Source organism: Herpailurus yagouaroundi, unplaced genomic scaffold, assembly GCF_014898765.1.
Source record: "Herpailurus yagouaroundi ecotype Mexico unplaced genomic scaffold, PumYag 187, whole genome shotgun sequence".
NCBI classification, from domain to species: Eukaryota; Metazoa; Chordata; class Mammalia; order Carnivora; family Felidae; genus Herpailurus; species Herpailurus yagouaroundi.
In genome coordinates, this window is record NW_024412418.1 from 17,398,406 (window position 1) to 17,413,255 (window position 14,850).

Consider the following 14,850-nt stretch of genomic DNA (forward strand, 5'->3'; position numbering starts at 1 on the left):
AGGCAATAACTTTCGACCTTTTTAGCTATTTCTTGGGAATTTATCTATCTTGAAATGACAGGTTTATGCTGCTAGTTCTTGATTTTTCAATCGGAGACATTTATCTTTCGTTCTTCTGTGATGGGGGGTAAGGATCCAGCTCTTTATACAACCTTCCTTTGCTCCTCCTGCATCACCCCCCCCACCCCACCACAACACATACACCTCCCTTCCCCATTCAATCACATGCAACACATCGATACTTTGTTAATAATCCAATCCTCTTTACCTGATAACATCAGTGAAAACGTGGCTCACAGATGAGCCATGTAACATACTATGGCTAGATTTCTTTACTTGTATATTTTTTCCCATAGTTAAGTTGTCTCATTTTTCCATCGCCGTGTTGCATACCTAACATTAATTCATCCCCCAACTCTCACACAGAGCCATAAAACTTCTCCCAGTGGGGCGCCTGGGTGGCTCAATCTGTTAAGCGTCCAACCTGGGCTCGGGTCATGATCTCGCGGTTCATGAGTTCGAGCCCCCATCGGCTTTGTGCTGACAGCTCAGCGCCTGGAGCCTGCTTCGGATTCTGGGTTTCCCTCTCTCTCTGCCCCTCCCCTGCTCATGCTCTGTTTCCTTCTCTCTCTCTCTCTCTCTCTCTCTCTCTCTCTCTCTCAAAAAGAAATAAACATTTTTAAAAAATTATAAAAAAAACTTCTTCCAGGAATCAAAGGATTCCAGTTTCTTTGCGGGGGCAGGGGGTGGATACCTCCCTCCTGGAGACCCTGGGTCTGGGCGGGTCACTCTGCAAGTCTGCTTTGCTGTTAGAATTAAGATCTTTCTTTCAAAGTCATCCTGAGAATCCCTTGCACCTGTCTCTTGGGCTCCCTCCCTGGATACGAGATTCCACGGCTTGGTTTGCTCCCCCCTTTTCGATAAAACACGTCCTCCTGTAGCTTCCCAAGAAAAGCTGCTTGAGAAGCGATTTTTTTGAGACCATACATATCGGAAAATATTTTTATTGTAGGCCCACCCAACTCATAGTTGGCAGGCCATCCTTTTTTTTTCTGTAAACTTCACGGGACTTGTTACAAGCATGCATTTTGCTCTTCGTCTGCCCAAGAGGTGAAGAATAGGCATGCGTTTAACTTTATAGAAGAGGCATGATCTTCCAACCCTCTTGTGAGAGGGTTTCTGGAGACATAAATACCTGACTCTGGATACATGGCGTGCCATCTATAGCAAGATAAGACAAGAGATAATTAATGCATCCTTCATCCGCCGGCCATATTTTCATTTAGCAAACGCTCACAGAAAAGTGCCTAATATGATGTGCCGTGTACTGTGCTCAATGCTGGGACTTGTTTTGATTTGGGATGATTAATTCATATGGATTTATTTTGACAGGTTCACATGGAGCCCTCAGGCCATGCAGGAACACTAAGACTTTTCTTTCGAGCTACTCTCCTCAACTGGGTCAGCTTCCCTGACTTTAGTCAGCAGAAGCCAAACTCAATAGATGAGTCTGCCAAGAGAAGGACATGACAATGAGCACCAGACTTTTGCAGGTGTCACTGGGCAAACAGTATAGAAGACCTATTGTCTAGAGTTGAGGGGCTCTGTGGGGTCAGGAAAAGCTTACCGCACCTGTTCAGGGGAGGAATGTACTAGAATGTCTGTGCTACGCTCCACGGGAGGTCAATAGGGCTCTCAGCAAATGACCCACGTCTCCCTCATGAGCCCAGCCGGAGGGGATCTCAGAGCAGGAAAACAGCGCAGAAGACAGTAATAATAGCAGCAAGTACAATAATAATATTAGTTGGTACCGTTGCCATTGAAGCCGGAAGGGAAATGCCACCTTAATAAGGCTGTTTGGAACGCTCGCGCCGTGCGAGAGACTCAGTAACGTTAAGATACGGCACTCACTTCTGCTGGGGTTCCCAGACGTGTTTTTCATTATCAGTCACTGAAATTACAGGAAAGGAATCTCGTCAACATGGAAGGCTGCTGTCTTGAAAAATGTGTTTCCTTTCTGACCCTGCAACACTACTGCTAGAATCCATCCCAAGAAAATAATGGAAGATAGGAAAACTTGCCGCTAGAAATCATGAAATAACAAAAGACGTGGGGGAAAAAAAGATACAGTCTTAAAGATAGTTACTGAAATACTGCAATGAAACAAAAAACTGGAGACAGACTAAATATGTCCCTGATTAAACATGTGAGCTGTACCCTCATTCAGCGAAATACCATCCAGTCTCTAAAAATTATTTGAAAGCAATGTGTCCCCTGATGTGGAAAGAGTTTTATAATATACACTATTTTGTGCATGTATGTGTGTGTGTATATATATATATATATATATATACATATACACATATATTCAGAAAAAGATTGATAGGGAAAATACCAGAGTTAAGAGTGGTTATATCTGGGTGGGTAGAATAATGTTTGGTTTTTTTCTTCTTCTCCTTCTCTCCTTCTTCTCCTTCTTCTTCTTCTTCCTCTTCCTCTTCCTCTTCCTCCTTTTCTCCTTTTGCTTGCCTGTATCTTCCACAATGATCCTACTTTGCTTTTGTAGTAAGGAAAGACAACAATCAAAGTTATTTTGAGTATCCCGGGTAAAGAAGAAAGGGCCAATCTTGAAGGAGGCTTCCCCAAGAGGCCACCTCTTTGTACTTATCACTCTAGAAGCTCATGGTTTCTGGCTTTCTGTAGCATAGGCTTGAACAGACCTGGCTGCAGGTGGCCAGGAGATTAAGTGTTGGCGGTGGCCGCAAGGGTCCCAGCCGCCCACATAATGTCGGTGAGTCAGGGCTTGCTTGTGCTGTTGCAAGAAGCATCCAGGCGTTGAGCCTGGAGGTCACAGAGAGGTCATCTTCCATCAGAAGCCCTTACCAAAAGTGCTGATTTGGTAGAGGAGGTTTTACCTGAGGGCAGATTCTGGAAACCACCCCACGGTCCTAAACTGCATTTCACCTGTCTTCCAGATAGCCTGCAGCTTCCACGCAGCCATGCTCAAGTCTGTGCAACGTGGCACTATTTGCCCAAAACCAACCACTTATTCTCAAAACGAGATACCATCACTGCCTTTTGTGGGTCACGTGCTATGCACCATACGCCATACTAGACTTCCCACTTGCATTGTTTCCCAGTCCTTGAAATTCTGCAAAACAGACGCTATTAACTCTATTCTTCAAAGGAGGAAATTGAGCTTAGTGATTTGCCCGGCATCTCATACGGAGGAGCAGCGCTGGGGTTCGAACTAGGTCTGTGTCACCCCACGTGCGCAAGCCTGCTTTTCACCCTCCCCCCTTCTGCCGATAGCCAACATGCAAGCATCAACCTTGTACTGCCCTGTAATGGATCCTGTTGTTTTTAGCTGTGTCAGGAGCTGTGTCTCCCTTCCTTTGGGTCTCGCTAGGTGCACGCCGACGTACCGGACCATCGTGGATGAGTGAAATTCAAGTTCAGTGCTGGTGAAATCACTTTAAGGGAGAATTGTAACTTTTCTTCCACCTACCACACCCTCTGCCCCATCATCTCATCTCAGCCTTGGAGTAGGAGTTGAGTTCCTAGCCCAAAGTCTTCTGAAGCTGGAGTCCATCTTTTCCCACTTCAGCCCTCAAGCTCAGTCAGCCAGGGCTGCCGTTTGTTCTGGAGCATTCCCACCTCCAAGGCTGGGTCCCCGCCATGCCCGCTGTCTCCGTTGCCTGACTCTGAGGAGCCAGAGAGACCTGGCTTCAGGTCCCAATTCCATCACTTATCAGCTGAGTAACCTTAAAAAGGTGGCTTAACCTCTCTGAGACTCAGTTTCTTCATCTGTTAAGAAGGGACAACGCCTGCCTTCTACAGTGTTATGACAGCTAACTGCCCTTTCACACCAATGTCAATGAGTCAGATTACAAAATAACCTGTAAAACATGATCCCATCTTCATAAAAAGAAGTTAGTTTTGGGAGGCTTACTCATTTATAAGTATGTTTATGTGGGCATGTCTGAAGGATACACACCAAGCTATTGACATTTAGTTAATTCCATCATGACTATTCTGTACAACGTTTTGTGTGTATTTTTGACTCTTAAGTGTGTAGTTTTTAATTCCCTCTCCAAAGACACTAAGGATCTGAAAGACGAAAACCAACTTTATGGGTTCCGATGGGCTCAATTATGCAGGGGTAACCGCCTCAGAATCTCAGAGGCTGAAACAGTTATTTCTCATTTGTGCCACACACCAAAATGGCTACAAGCTGCAAGCTTCCAGAACACCACCGTCTTGAACATTTCCAGCTGGCATGTTAAAGGGAAGAGAGAGAATTTGCTCATAGCTCTCCACACCAATGATGATTTTTTTCATACTACTCAAGTAACGAGTAATAATTTTAGAAAATACAGATTGCTAAGCAAGAAAAAAGTAAGGTTCACGTGTGGACCACTAGCTAGATAAAACCACAATTCATGTTTCCTAATGGCCTTTCTGTTTTATCTCCACACGCTTTCCAATTTAGCTGAAGTGGAATGACTTTGCACATACTATCTTGAGAAAATGAATATTCATTACACGTCTGTGTGTCGCTTCCCTGAACCCTTGTTTCCTGCTCTGTATCTCACAGGGTATCTGTAAACTGGTATTATAAATGTAAACATAATTCAATGCACGTTGACAATTATGATAATGATCATAAACAAGAATCATAATCATTATTATCTCGCTTAATCATCACAGAAACCCTGCCAAATCATTACGGATTAAAAAAAACCAAGGCTTAGAGAGGGATGACATTTATCCGACCCATAGAACTTATAAGGGGGGAGTTCAGGATTGGAACTCACATTCATTTGATTCAAAACCCAATCCCAGTGCTGCCCCAAAAGATAAGCGGGGGTTGGGGGGGGGAAGCAAATTTTCCACGGGAGGTTTCTAGTCTAGGATAAGGCGGTTTGCTCCTGAGTCTTAGTGCAGCAGCTAGACTGATTGGGGGCCAATTGTTTCCACCCGGGGTTAATTGCCCCAAGCCTCCCCTTTGGATAAGAAGCTGCAAGGAAATTTCCCACGACTATTCAGAATGGCTTTCCCCAACCCTGGGCACCCCCAGTCCTGCCTACTCTCTTGATTTCCAATCACAGCCAATTTCTTTTTAATAATAAGAGCTGGAGCACAAATAAGAAGTCTTCCAGTAACCAACGGGTTGCTCCTAAACCCTGTGTCGATGCTTCGAGATTGGCCGCGGCATCCCTGTGCCTCCCTAGCGTCACATTAGAGCACACGAGAACCGATTGTCCCTGTCCTCCATCTTGCACTTTGTTAGACTTCATTCACTTGGTTCCCCCAGGCCTCCGAACTGAAAAGGCTGGGGCAGCATTCATCCCCCAGGTGGTCGGCCATCTTTGCCGCTCAGCCTCACGCACAGGTGCATACATGTGTACGCACACAGGCACGTGCTCACGCACTCATGTGCATGCGTGTGAATCATGTCTTTGAGTATCCCCAGACCCAGGACCACGTGCTGGCCCACCAGGGTGAAGGGTGGCTTGGCACACTGCTTGGCAGTCAGTTGGGTTTAATTAAGGGAGAACTGACTTCCAGTTCTTAGTTAATGTGTTGTGCCTGCAACCAAGTTTGCTGTTCCTTTCTCTAGTCCCCGGAGAGTGATCTAATGACCAAGCCTGAGCAAGACAAGGGACTTGGGGTGGGAGGGAGCGGGCAGCACCAGCAAGATCCTCAAGCTTACCTGACCTGCAGAGTTGTGTGAGGAACTTCTGCCCCCGAAGCCCCACTGCTAAAGTAGCTTATCTACCAGTGGTGACAAGCGCCTGGAATTCTACCATTAGAACTTCATCTCTAAGTGGATAAAAGCTTTGGAGCTGAAGACCCTCTGTTCAAATGCACATACCTATGGGGGAGAATAAAACAAGGCCTACTGGGGCGCCTGGGTGACTCAATTGGTTAGGCATCTGATTCTTGATTTCGACTCAGGTCATGATCTCATGGTTCGTAAGATCGAGCCCTGCTGTCAACCCAGAGCTGGCTTGGCGTTCTCTCTCTCCCTCTCTCTCTGCCCCTCACCCTCTCTCTCTCTCTCTCTCCCTCTCTCTCAAAATAAATAAATAATAACTTAAAAAAAAAACAAAACCCAAGGCCTATTAACTAGTAATGCAGAATTGTAAACTATTGCATTGGACTATTTTGTTATTTAACATGGCCCTCGGGGCACCCAGGGCACATGCGTGTGGATGGGAGGCTTTACCAGGATAAGGGGGAAGGGGAGCAAGGCCCTTGGGCCCTGGGGAGGAAGGTGTGAGCAGAACCGACCTCATAACCTTGATTTATGATTGGTGACTGAGCCTCACGTGCTGCTGGGTGACCTTAGGCAGATCCCTGTCCTGTCTAGGTGACTCAGCCCCACCCTGAAGGCGATCAAGGTGACCTACAGCTCGGGGCACCTAGGTGCAGAACTAATTAAGGACATGCAAGGCATGATTATTAAGTCATTAGGAAGACTGATTAATTATCATTTCAAAAGTTGCTTGTGGAAGGTGGCAACCACCTATTGCTTTAGATGGGAAAAGCCTTGGGAGAGCTAAGAAAAAGCCTGGGGAAGGTGGAAGGGATACAAGGGTAGCCCTCAGTGCTCGCTCTCAGCCTTGCTGAAAACTTGTGTCTTTCTGTAGCCAGAGCACCAACCTTGGGACGATGGTGGCCAATGGTGGAGGTGTGAAGAACAATGGTCCAAATGGGCTTTCTGGACTTCTGGTTGGGCCGTTGGTCTTTTCACCAGGACCTGACGTGGAAATTAGCTCCCCCCAGGAATCGGGAGTACCAAGCACTAACAAGAGGAACTGGTCCGTGGTGACTCCACACCTACCATCCTTTCTTGTGTGGCCCAGGTGGCAGGTGTGACCAAGTACTCTCGTGACCAAGAAGGGAAGAGGAGCCCAAGAAAGATGTGACTAAACTCAGCCAAGAGAGATGTGTGATGTTGGATGAAACCTCCTGAGCCAAGCTTTCTTCAGCTACAAAACTGAGGACCACAAACCCGTATCTCAGTTTTCCCCTCCCAGGATTGATGTAAAGATTGAGTGAGACATCACATACAAAAGTCCTTTGCGCAGCATAAAATGCTAGTTGGGTGTTATCTCTATTACTGTGATTTTCAGCGTCAAGGTCTGAAACTCTGTTTCTCCCGGAAGTTTTCTCAAACTTTGTTTGAGGATAGAGAAGTCATTAAACTTGACATAATGCATTAAAGAGGAAGAAGATGCTTCTGTAGTGTCCTATGAAGGAGCCTTATTTGGTAAAGTGAATCTCACCCAACAGACTCCCACTGCACCTAAAATTTTGAGCATTTGTCAGTGTTTTCATGAAAGGATTTTCCCTCCTAAGGGCTCATCTTTAAAACGACTACTTAATAGCCAACATTATAAGAAGATGAGAGAAGTGTGGAGGAATCCATGGCTGTCTCCTGATAGACCAATGCGCATTGGTTCATCAAATCAGCCTGCACTCTAGCAAGACCTTGACATATGAGACTTGAACAGAATGTAGGGTACCAAAAAAGTTTCAGAGTGGGGGAATTGTCCCCAAAGAGGGTGACAATTAGGAAGAAACATGGTTACTATTGATATTAAGACTTTTGTATAACCCTTTGCCGATTGGAGTTTGGGTGCATACTTTTTCTCCTAATCTTCACGGCAGCCTGTTCCATTATTATTTCCTTTTTACAGAGAAGAAATTGGGACCCACAGAGGTTCAAAGTCTTGCCCAAAGTTATAGATCCAAACCACGATGGTGGTAGGACTCAGAGGCAAATCTTGAGTCCCCAAGTTCTGTGCTCTTTCCACCAGACCCTCATCCCTGCACCTCACGTTTTACCTGGAGGGAATACTCTTTTCTAACTTGAATTTTCCGAGCCCTAAAGATTTTATCTTTCCTTCCCTTTGAGAGTGCCTGAGATGCTGGTGATGCCCAGTTAGTAGCTGCCTCCCTTCCTCTCCTTTCTCTCTTTCATGGGTCACTGTCCAATCTATTCAATGGAGCAGTAATATAGTTGACATCCATGGAACATTACTATGCACTGGGTGTTTTGCATATAATATGCCTAACTCCCACAATAATCTTAAGATAGTCTCATATCCACAGTCTACAGAGGCAAAGACCAAGGCTTAGAGAGCAGACTCAATTAATCCAAGGTCATTCAGGTGGTAAAAGGCGGGTTAGGATTCAAACCCAAATGTGCCTATCTTGAAAGGCCACAAAAGAAGCATTGTCATAACACACAAAAGCTGTGGAGTGGTACCTTCTTCCTTTTCTTCTTCTTTTTTTTTTTTTTAAACTAGTTATTCTCAAATTCCCATTCATTTAAAAGTTAAACCCTTAAAAGCCATCCTTACTCAAAAATACTTCATTCATGTTTTCGTAGAACCTGTGAGCAAGAGTTTCCCTACATTATATACCTAGAAATAGAATTTCTGTTTCCTATAGTGATGGACATTTTCAACTTTACTAGGTAAAGTAGGACCAATGTATACAGCTCCCTGTGGCCTATGGGGAACCATTGCTTACTCTACTTCCTGGCCCAAAACTGGCATTGTGAAAGTTTAAAATTTTTTCTAATTTAGTAATGTGAAATGGTATCTCACCATGCTTGTGATTTGCATTGTTTTGATAACTAATAAGGTTGAGCATCTTTTCATAGGCAATGGCCATTTGTATGGCCTCCGTAACTAAACACCTTTTCATAGCTTCTGACTACTTTTCTATTAGGTTATTTATCTTTTTTTCTTGAGTTTTGGAAGTTCTTTGTAAGATACCCCAGTTCATGGCTTGTGTTTCACTCTATAAGTGCCCTTTGGTGAACATTGTTTTTTTTTTTTTTTTTAATTTAGTGAATTCATCCATTTTAAAGGGTTCTACTTTTTGTGTCTTGTTTAAAACACCCTCTGCTGCTCTAAAGTTATACAATATTTTCCTGTATTATCTTTTAAAGTTTTAAGGGCTTAAATACAGCGATGTTTTTGAACATTCTCATTGATTTTAACAATTTGTTGGTAAATGCTTTTGGGTTTTCTGGTAGATAATCCTATCATAGACTAATAATAACATTTGTGTTTCTGTCTTTGAATATTTGTAATTTATTTATTTATGTATTTATTTTTACCTACATAAAATATTTCAGTAGAGATGGTGACAGGAGGCACTCTTGTCTTGTTCCTGATTGGACCATTGAATAAGATGTTGGCTCTAGATGTAGGTCTGATAAACTTTGTTCAGGTTAGGGAATTTCCCTTGTGGACTGAATTTAATAAGATCTTTTATACATGAATATATGTTGAATTGCATCGATGCTTATTCTGTGTCTATGAAGGCTATCTTGAGTTCTTGTTTTTTAATCTGTTAATGTTCTAAATTATATTAGTAGTTTTCTAATGTTAAGCCGATTTTGCATTTCTGATACGAAGTCGTATCATTTTTATACATGTGGTTTACCGGAACATCGCTTCTACTCGGGTCACTTGGGGAATTTTTTTAGATCTGTCTTCAAGTCAAATAATTAACTCCTCAGCCAGATGTTGCTTTCTGTAAGGATTTTGACTCCTATGAGTGTTTTTGTTTTTATTCCTTGAAGTCCTACTTGGTTATCATCCATATCGGCCTGGCCATCATATTCACGCGTTTCTTTTTTTTTTTTTACTTTTTAAAAATGTTTATTTATTTTTGAGAGAGAGAATGAGACAGAGAGAAGGAGACACAGAATCCGAAGCTGGGTCCAGTCTCCGGGCTGTCAGCACCGAGCTGGACACGGGGCTCGAACTCACAAACTGCGAGATCATACCCTGAGCCGAAGTCAGACGCTTAACGGATTGAGCCACCCAGGCATGCTCACCCATCATATTTTTAATATTCAATTTTTATTCTATATCTGTGAGGCAAGTAGTTTCATTCTTTGTGGATCTATTCCACCTTTATTGTGGCTTGTTTTCTCATGTACATTGGGATTTTATTTATATGAGCATAAAAACATTACCTATGGGTATTCTTTGTGGTTGGGTTTAAATGGCAATCCACCAGAGAGGATTAGTATTTGCTCCTGCCAGTTACTTGAGAGAACTAACTCGGGAACTACTTTTGATATTTGTTTGAGGTATTTTGTACCACATAGGGAGTATGAATTTGAGTCAATTTCATATGAGGACTTGCTTATAGATACGAACTCTTAAGCAATTTTTCTCTCTGCTCAAAGCCAAAACAGACACACCTCCTTCCTCACCAACCCTCTTACTGAGTGGATTTTGTTGTCCTAGACATTGACAGAATAGCTTTCTCAGGGTCTTAATTTTATGTACGAATCTCTGTTTTGACTTCCACCTTAAAGCATTCTCAAGTCCTGTCCCTATCTTCAGATGTTACAAGTGCAGCTGTTAAAAACATAAAATGAGGGGCACCTGGGTGGCTCAGTGGGTTAAGTTTCTGACTTTGGCTCAGGTCATGATCTCACAGCTTGTGAGTTTGAGCCCCACATGGGGCTCTGTGCCGACTGCTCAGAGCCTAGAGCCTGCTTCGGATTCTGTGTCTCCCTCTCTCTCTGCAACCCCCCCCCCCCCCCCGGTGCTCTCTCTCTCAAAAATAAATAAACATGAAATTAAAAAAAAACACAAAATAAAATAAGACAGAACATCAAGAGTGTCGATTATTGGAGAAGCTGTCATGCTTACTTCTGTCTATGGATTTGCAGTCCAACTTTAGATTTAGAATCTGAGAGGTTCTCTTCTTACAATATCAGCTAGGCTCCTTAAAAGATTTGTTCTTTATAGTTTACCCAACATTTAAAATTTTCTCCTTTTTTTTAAGGAATATTTTACACTATTCCATTCTCTGTATTGCTGGAAATCTAATGTTTCTATAATGTCCTTCCCACAGCTTTTCTCACCTAGAAACCCTCCTTCATCCTTCAATTACTCACTGAGGTGTCAGTTCTTCTGGGGAGGATTCACTGTCCCACTCACCTGCCAAAGCAGAATAAATGAGTCCATTGTCTTGTGTTCTCATATACTTGGAACATACCTCTAATAAAGATCTCCCACATTTTTATTATAGTTATTTTCTTATCTGCTTCCTCCTACTGTTCTGCAAGATCCTGGCAGAGTGTTTTAATCATCATTTTATGTTCCATATTTAACACAGTGTCTAACACAAAATAAACAGTTAAATGGGTATTTATTCGAGTTTGAGTACGGAAATGAATAAGACATCATTGTTTATCAAATGAAGTCCAAACTCATTAGCATTCAGGTATTTCTACAATCTAACGGCAACCTCCTCTTCTAGCCTTATTAATCAATGCATTGTTAATTAATACACCAGTTATCTATTGTCACGCATACGTTTATTTGTTATGTAAGTATGTTTTGAGTGCCTATTATGTTGAAGACTCCATGCCGAATAGTGGAAATATCCCCTTGAATAAGACAAATGTAATCTATGCCTTCATGAAGTATGTTAGCAAAGGGGGGGGGTGGGGAGAGTGCAAATATTAAGTAATTATATAATTATTTAATTATATTGTGATACGTGTTATGAAGGAAAGACAGAAGCCTTATGAGATGCTCTGCAAACTGTTGTGGTGTGCTGATGGGAACAGCATCCAGGGCATGTGGAACAACTCTTCCTCTCATTTATTCTATACAACAGTAAGGAACCAATCATTGTCCCCTGAACATGTCCACGATGATGCCCAGGCTCAACCAGTTTCCTCTGTCTGATCTCCACTTATCACTACTCAGCTATCCTCCACCACCTCTGTCTGTCGAAATGTCAAGACCCCACTTCTTTTCCAAAGGTTTGTCCATGAAGTCTCCCTTGGGCTGGAATTTATACTACTGCCTCCTCCCCCTCCCCCTCCCCCACCTTGGGATCTCATAATTCCACTGTCTATGTATGTGAACTACGTGAAGGCAAGGGATATATTTTATTCAGCTTGGTAAGTTTCTGCTATGTAGAATCTCACTTTGGCCACAGTTTACTTCTGTGGCAAAGTTACAACCAGATTGTGCCAGACCAGAAACCGCAATGACGTCAGAAAAGAATTTCAAACTGGTTTACCAAGAGAAGAATTTTTGAAAAATCAATCATGCCAAACCACAGGTTCACAGGGTTTTGGACAGGTATCCAAGACTCAGGACCTTAAGCTTCCCTAACGCTGTTAACCCACTGATTTGGCACAAAATAAAAAGCCCTGAACTACAAAACTTGATTTAGCCTTGTTGGGTAACACAAACTGTCTAAACTTTGCAAGTAGGGAGTTAGTATGGTATGGTTAACCCCTTCCCTGCTCTCTCTGTAAGGAATGGATCCCCAGGACTATCTGCTCCAAATCATGTTGGGTTGGAAGACAAGGTGTTTGGAGTGGGACACTCAGGTAGCTCAAAGCAAGAGTGAAAACGAAGACCCACATACCATATTCCCAAATATTTAAAGTGTGTAAATTAAGTTCATATATAGTTAAAAAAATATGTTCCACTCTACTACCTTGACAAATATATCTTGAAAATAACATAGAAGCTCAGGTTTTAATTTAGAATTCTCTGGCACATTGCAAGACGGTGGCCCAAGAAGAATTAGCCTCCACCATTCTCCAAGAATGCTTCTCCTTCTCTTCCCTTCTCTGACTCTATCCTGCACCAAAAGTGTCCTTCATACATATATGGATATCCTGGCCCATCTCTCACAAATTTGTCCCCATTGGCTTCCTCTCCTAGAGACACATCCATCCTCAGGAGACTAGATCCAAGGAAGAGGTCTATGCAGGCCCCAGAAGGAAGTCCAAGATCATTTGAGTATAGTATTATTGGGTCTAGAAGCATGGTCTTGAGGGAAGGATATGAGCTTCAGGTGAGCCCTTTCCTTTGGTCCCCTTCACCTTACAGAGAGAGTGATAACCAGAGAATGGCCAAAGCGGAGTCTTCAGAAAGGATAAGCCTGGGTCAAGAGCCCCTCTCACTTGCATCTAAAAACACTGTCATGGAAAGGAACTGTGGTTTGTGTACTAAATAATAGTAACAAAAAGTAATGCAGCTTCCAGCACTTCTATATGATATCCTCTGATGGCATGTGATGAGAAATACACAAGAAAATAACCAAGTGATGATGGAGGCAGAGATTGGAGAGATGCATCTATAAGTCAAAGGATTTCCAAAGATTGCCAGGAGCCATCAGAAAGTAGGAAGAGACAAGGAAAGATTTCTTCTTTAGAGCCTTCAGAGAGCCTGGCCCAGTTGACACCTTGATTTCAGACTTCCAGCCTCTGGAGCTGTGGGACAATAAATTTTTATTGTTTTAAGCCACACTGTTTATGGTACTTTGTTACAGCTGCCCTGGAAAGCTAATACAATCCTTACACATAATTTTGTTATTTATTATATAAAGTCTAAAAACTTTGTGTCAGTCATGTGTTGTTTGATTTTTTTCACAATTGCTTTAGATATTCTAAGTCATTTACATTTCTATATACATTTTAGAATTGTCTCGTCAATTTCCACACAAAAAAACATTTGCTGGGATTGTGACTGGGATTGTACAGGATCTACAGATCACTTTGGGGAGGATTGTCTTAACAATAATGAGATTCCAGTCCATGAACATGGTATATAATTTCATGTACTTAAGTTTTTTTCATTTCTCTCAGCAGTGTTACATAGTTTTAGATGTAGTGTTCTTGTACATCTTTTGTTAAATTCAGTTGTAAGAATTTTATGTTCTTGTTATCATTAATAAATTTTAAAAATGTTATTATCCAACTGTTTGCTCTTACTATATAAAACACTTTTTGTTTGTTTGGTATATAAACCTAGTATCTTGTGACTTTGCTAAATTCACATTAATTATAATGGTCATTTTGTCGATTTCTTAGGATTTCCTATGTAAGAAAAATTTTCATCTAAAATGCAGTTTTCACAACTTCCATCCACTCTGTGTGCTTTTTATTTCTTTTTGTTGCATGTTATTATCATTACATGAGTTCTAGGTACAGAATTCATTCTCTCAGGTCAATGTGTCATCTTGAAAAATGGTGAATCTTTATGAGCTTACTTGCCTTTCCTGATGTCCTAAGATTATGCAGAGGCAGACAGGGACCTCTTTTCTCATTGGTGTTTCACATAACTTTCCTGAGACTGTCTTACACTGACCCATTTTGCTTCTTCCTAAATCGAAGAATCATAGTAAAAACATCCCAAGAATGTGTCTGCTCACGTCCTTTCTTCAGAATTGCTTATTCAGGGCAGGGGTAACATTTAGAATAATGCTGAGCTGTTCAGGAATTTTTCTTTCTTTTCTTGCCTCTACCTCTTACATTTTATAATGTACGTTTTCTAATATGATATTATATTCTTATTTATAACTACTGATTTTTTTTTTGCTTCTTTTAAATCTCCTTTGTATTCATTTTGTTAAGTAATGGGAAGAGGATGATATTGCTTCATTTTTCTATCTTTATCAAGAAGTTCCGTGCTTAGCCTTTAGGGAAGAGATCTTGAATTCAACTACTGGAGTATAAAAAATAGTGTATATAAAAGAAATGGCTGCATGGAGACTGTGGGGAATGGAAGGCCCAGCGTTTGTCTAGAGGAAGCAGTTACTACCCTGTATGTTCCTGTGAAATGTTTCCATGGGGGCATGTGGCTAGATCTCAGAATTTTTTAAGAGAAGCTAGAAATCATATTTTTAAGATGCAAAATCTCTCTATTTTTAAATGTTGGCAAATAACTCAAATCAAAAAAGAAATTCTGAGGGCAAAGATAAATATTTGCAACCCAGATGTAGATGTCAGACTACCAGCTTCCTTTGGAGAATCACTTCATGGAGGGCTCA